Source organism: Fusarium proliferatum (assembly GCF_900067095.1).
Source record: "Fusarium proliferatum ET1 genome assembly, contig: FPRO_scaffold013, whole genome shotgun sequence".
Lineage (NCBI taxonomy): Eukaryota > Fungi > Ascomycota > Sordariomycetes > Hypocreales > Nectriaceae > Fusarium > Fusarium proliferatum.
This window is the reverse complement of record NW_022194802.1, coordinates 1,405,979-1,411,884: the sequence shown is the minus strand read 5'-3', so window position 1 is coordinate 1,411,884 and position 5,906 is coordinate 1,405,979.

Below are 5,906 nucleotides of genomic sequence, written 5' to 3'. Positions count from 1 at the left end.
CTGTTTATATAGACTAAAGGTAACCTTACCTTTTTTATAGTTATTATAAATAGACTTTTAAAATTTATTTAGCTTAAAGTAATAATATTTATTTTAATTAAAGTATATATATTATACTTTAAAGACTATTAATAAAGATTTTATAAATTCCTTAAAGATATAATATTTAATTAAAGTTTAAATTAATTAAATAAGTTTTAAAAGATATTTTATAACTTAATAAAAATAAAGTAATAGCTTTTTATAGTATATTACCTTTAGATAGATAGAGATATTAAATATATAAACTAAAAGATATAATTAATTTTATAACTATTAATAGCCTTTTATTAATTTAATTAGCCTTTATACTTTATTATAATATAGATATCCTTAAATAATAAAGTATTATTAATAATAGGGTTTAGCCTAAATTACTTACTTTATAGCTATAAGCTAAAAACTATTAAATAATCTATTAATTTCTTAAAAAGTAAGACCTTTAATAAAGAAAGAGTAATATAGTTTATAGCCTAACTAAAAGATAGGCTTAAAATAGCCTAAATAGTATATATATTTATATAGTAATAATATTAAAAAGTATATAATAAAAATTAATAATTAATAAAATACTTTTAGGTTAAAGATATAATATAACTTAACCTTTAAAACTTTAAAATAAATTAACTATATAAAGAACTTATTAAAATAGTAATTAAGTATTAGGTTAAAGGTATATTATTATTACTTACTATTAGGCTTAATATCTCTTATAGAATATAAAATATTTTTTATATAGACCTAATTAAATAAGTAATAATAGATTTATTACTATTTTAAATATTATAGAAATTAAGACTTAAACTAACTTTAATACTATAAAAAGAAAGTAAAAAGTTAATAAAAAAATATAAAATAAAAAAGATATTAATAATTAGAAATATAAAAGAAATAGGTAAAAATAAAAATATATTTATTAAGTAAAAAAGATAGATAACTTTTATTTAAAAATTACTAAAAAATATAAGAAATATTATAATATTTATAGAATATAAAAGAAAATAAAATAATATAATAATTTATAATAGCTTATAAAAGGTATAATAATAATAGTAAAGGTAGCTATATATTTTAAAAACCCTATTTAGATTTAAATTAAATCTAGCCTTTATCTATTTAAAATATATAAAAACTAAAGATATAATATTATTAAATATTATCTTTATTACCTTTTTATTTATTACTATCTTTTTTATTACTATTTTTATTAATATTATTAATATTATTACTATTAAGACCTCTTTCCTTTATAAAAAAGTTAATAATATACTTTAGAGAAGCTTATATTATAGAAAGGTTAAAATAAAGATTAAAAAGAGAAAAAGAAAATAAAAACTTATATCTATATCTCTTTAAGGTATTATTTAGACTATTATTATAGTAATAATAACTAAAAGGTAGAAAAAAAGGCAATAAGGTAAGTAAATAGTTAATAACTTAACTAAAAGTATTAAAAGCCTAAATAAAGATAGTATTTTAAGTAATAATAGCCTTATAGTTAATATAAAAGTCTTTTTATATTTTAATAAAAGTAAAAACTAATATCTATATTTTAGTAATAATTAAGCTAAAATTAATTTAATAACTATTAGTATTAAAAAAGGTAAGAAAAAAAGGGCTATTATTAAATATTAAATATACTATAGTATATAAATTAAAGCTAGAATTAAAAGTATAGAAAAGATTATTATATATATATATAATATAGCTAGAGGTTTAATAGTCTTAATTAGTATTTAGGAAGTTATAAAGTTATTATTATTAGGCAATAAAGTTACCTTAAAATTAAGGTTTTTTAATTCCCTTTTTTTTTAAGAGTTAGCCTAGGCTTTTATATATATCTTAAAGGCATAATACCCTTTAATAATATAGCTATATTAATTAATAAAAATATAAATCTCTTAAATAAAATAGTAAAGATTTAAGCTAATAATAAAGAGGTTATATAACTAGCTATAATTAGACTTTACTTTAATATAGTACTTATATAATATAATGCTATTAGGGATATAAGCTAGAAAATAGCTATAGTTTATTAAAAAATTAAGATATTTTTTATAAAGAAAAAGAAAGGCAAAAGGTAAAATAAAGTCTTTATTATTATTATTACCTTTATAAAAGTAATAGCCTATAGCCTATTTATAGTTTAAAAAGTAAAAAAGATTATTATTATTAATATTACTATTAGTAATAATAGCAGTAAATATATTAAATAAAAAAATAAAAAGAAATAAAAATTATAAAGATATAAAAACTAAAAAAATTATTAATAAAAATATAAAAATAAGGTTATATTTAAATTAAATAAAAATTAGCTATATATAAATAGAGGCATAAAGGTAAATATAATATAAAAAGGATATAAATAGTAAAGAAATAAGCTTACTAAAGGAAAAAGTTAATAAATAAATAAAAAAAGGGAAATATAAATAATACTAATTTATAAGATTTATAATATAATAACTTAAAAAAAGAAAAGAAAAAGAGAAAACTAAACTATATAAAGTAATTTAAGATAGAAAAGGTATAATATATATTAGCCTAAAAATATATATAAATTAAAAGAGATATAAATTAATAAATATAATAGGTCTAAATAAATAAAATAATAACCTTATATATATTTAGCCTAGAACTTTAAAAACCTATATTTAAGGCTATAATAGGCTTTAAATTAAAACTTAAATATTCTATAACTAAAAACTTATATAGCTTTAAATTAAAGCCTTTATATATTATAGACTAAATAGATAAGGCTTTAAGCTAAAGCTTTTAATACTTTAAAACTGCTTTTATAAGTAAGAAAGGAGGTAAAGATAATCCTTTTAATAGAAAGTAAGAAAAGTAAGTAAGGAAATATATTATAGGCTTAAGCTTTACTTAAGCCTTAATAGGACTATATAACTTAAGGGTCTAGTTTAGATTTAAGCTAAAACTTAATAATATATAAAGAGATTTCCTTAAGGAATCTCTTTTCTTTCTATAAGTTTAATAATACCTATATTAATGTCCTTTTAGTTATAGTTAAGGAGCCAGTCTGTAATAATTTAATAGATTAATTATAATTTAAAACTATAAAAATAAAGAGATATATATCTATAAATAGAGTTTTAAAATAAATATAAGGTAATAATAAGGTTTTAAAACTAAAGGTTTTATTAAAGTTAAAATATATTAAAGAGATTAAGTTAGTTTTTATATAAATTAATTAATAAAAGCTAAATTAATCTTTACTAATTAAATATATATATAAAGGTATATAATTAATAAACTTATATTTAAGAATAGATAAAGTAATATTAATAAAGAAATAGTAATTTAAATTAAAGTTAATTATAACTATAAAATTATTAAAAAGTTAATTAAATTAATAATAAAAGGTAGTAAAAAAGAATATATAAATAGTAATTATATTTATATTTATTATACTTTTTATAATATAAAGAATTAAAATTAATAAAAATATATTTAATATTATAGAAATAATATAGATTTTATATAACTTTAAGGTTAATAAAAGTAACTATTAATTAATTATAGTATTAGTAAATATCTTTAATTTAACCTATTATTTCTTTATTAATATTACTTTATTTATAGCTTTTAAATATAAAGTTAATTAATTATATTTTTTTTTTCCCTTACTATTAGCCTTATAAGGCTATTAAGCTATTAACTTTATATATAAAGGCTTAAATAATAAGGCCCCTATAGTAGGCCTATATCTTTAAGGTTAAATTATTTAAGGTTTATCTGCCTTAATGGCATAATTGCTGCCTTAATAAAGTAGTATTAATACTGCCTCTTAGCAGCTATATTAGCCTTTTTCCTTTACCTTAGCTAAAAGACAGGCTAAGTTTACCACACTTCTACTTAAAGGTCAGTTAGACCCTAACTAAATAAGAGATTAAGTGTAAACTTATAAGTATATTCTCTAACCTAACTTTCCCTCTATTAATTATAGCTACTAATATTAATTATAGCTATTAATATAATACCTATATAAAATAGCCTGCAGCTATATAATTAGGCCTACTATATAACTAACTATAACCTTAATATAATTATTAGGCCTGCCTTATAGAAAGCTAATAAGGAAAAACTAAAAAAGATTTATATAATAATAATTACTATTAAAAAGAACTTTTTATTAAAATGCTAATTTAATTTAATTAAAATAGCTATCTTTAATTATAACTTAATTAACTTAATCTATTATATAGGCCTTTTTAGCTTAATTAATTTAATTTAAATTAATAATAAGCTATTAAATCTAAAGGACTTAAAAAAGGGCTTAAAGGAAGGTTATTTCCTTAAATTAGACTAAATTGCCTTCTTTACTGCCTTTATAGGCTTAAATATATATAAAAAGTGGCTTTATAATATAGCTAAAAGAGTTATTATGGTAAAGAGGGTGCTACTCTTAATATAAAGTATATCAGCAGATAGAGTTCTGCTGGCCAGGGAAGTCAATAGGTAAAGAGGATAGGGTATGTAGAGGAGGAGAAGAGATATATAGATAAAGGCAGGGTAATGGCAGGGTTAGACTGAAGGTTTAAAGGAATTAGGTTAACTTTTATATAAGTTAGTTGGCAAAAGTTAATAATAACTCTATTAATTAAATATATATATCTAGGCATATAATTAATTAACCTTATATCTAAAAGCTATAAATAAAGTGATATTAGTAAAGAAGCAGTAGGTTAAATTGGGGCTAGTTATTATTTATAGCTAATTTAAGACTATATAAAATATAATTATAAAGTATAGTATTTAATTAAATAATATTTAAAACTTTAATAAGACTAGCTTTATAATAGGCCTTATTATAGCTAAAATAACTATTATAGATTTAAAAAATGTAAAAAAGATTAAAATTAATATAACTTAAAAACTAAAAATAGATTATTATAATTTAAATAATTAATATAAAAGATTAAATAATTATATTATTTTTTATAAATATAAATTAATATTATCTTATTAATTAATATTAAAAATATAATTATTTATTGAATTAGGTTACTATAATAAATTAAAATAAATAAATAAATAATATATTAGGTTTTAAGTAATTAAAAGATTTTAATTAATTAATAATTAAGTGATTAAATATATAATATTATCTTCTAATCTTTAATAATTATAAAAGCTATTATTTAGCTAATTTTAAAAGATATTATAAAAAAAATAAGATTATTATATTTTATATATTTATTTATATATTTTATTTATTTTAGTCTCTTAATATTAAATACTTTAGGCTATTAAAAAAGGCTTATAATTAAAAAATAAAGTATTTAATTAAATACTTTATAGTTTATATTTTTAAGATTAAATTCTTTTTTACCTTTTATATTATATTTAAAATTATTTTTATAAAAAGTAATATTTAAAGAGGTTTTAAAGAAATTAAATTTATTCGTAATTTAAAAACTATAATCTTAAAGCTTAATATATAGCTATAGACTTTAATATCTCTTAAAGAGGCTGCTTAATTATTAATATTATAGGCTTTAAAGACCTTAAAAATAGTTATTAAAACCTAATTTTAATTTAAATATCTTAATAATTAAATTAAATATTAATATAATAGCTCTTTAGAGTTAATATTAAAAGCCTTAAAGTCTTTTATAGAAAAAGTAATAGCTATAATATATAAAAATATATTATTAAAACCTAAAATTTAAAATCTTAAGAATATGAATAAGATGTTAAGCCAGTACTATAAAATAAAAAGGATTAAACTATAAAAATAAAGGACTATAATATTATAAGTAATTAATTAAATAGATATTAATATATAAATAGTAGCTAAATTATTAAGAAATAGTAATTAAGAAAGATTAAAGTAATTAGGCAGTTAG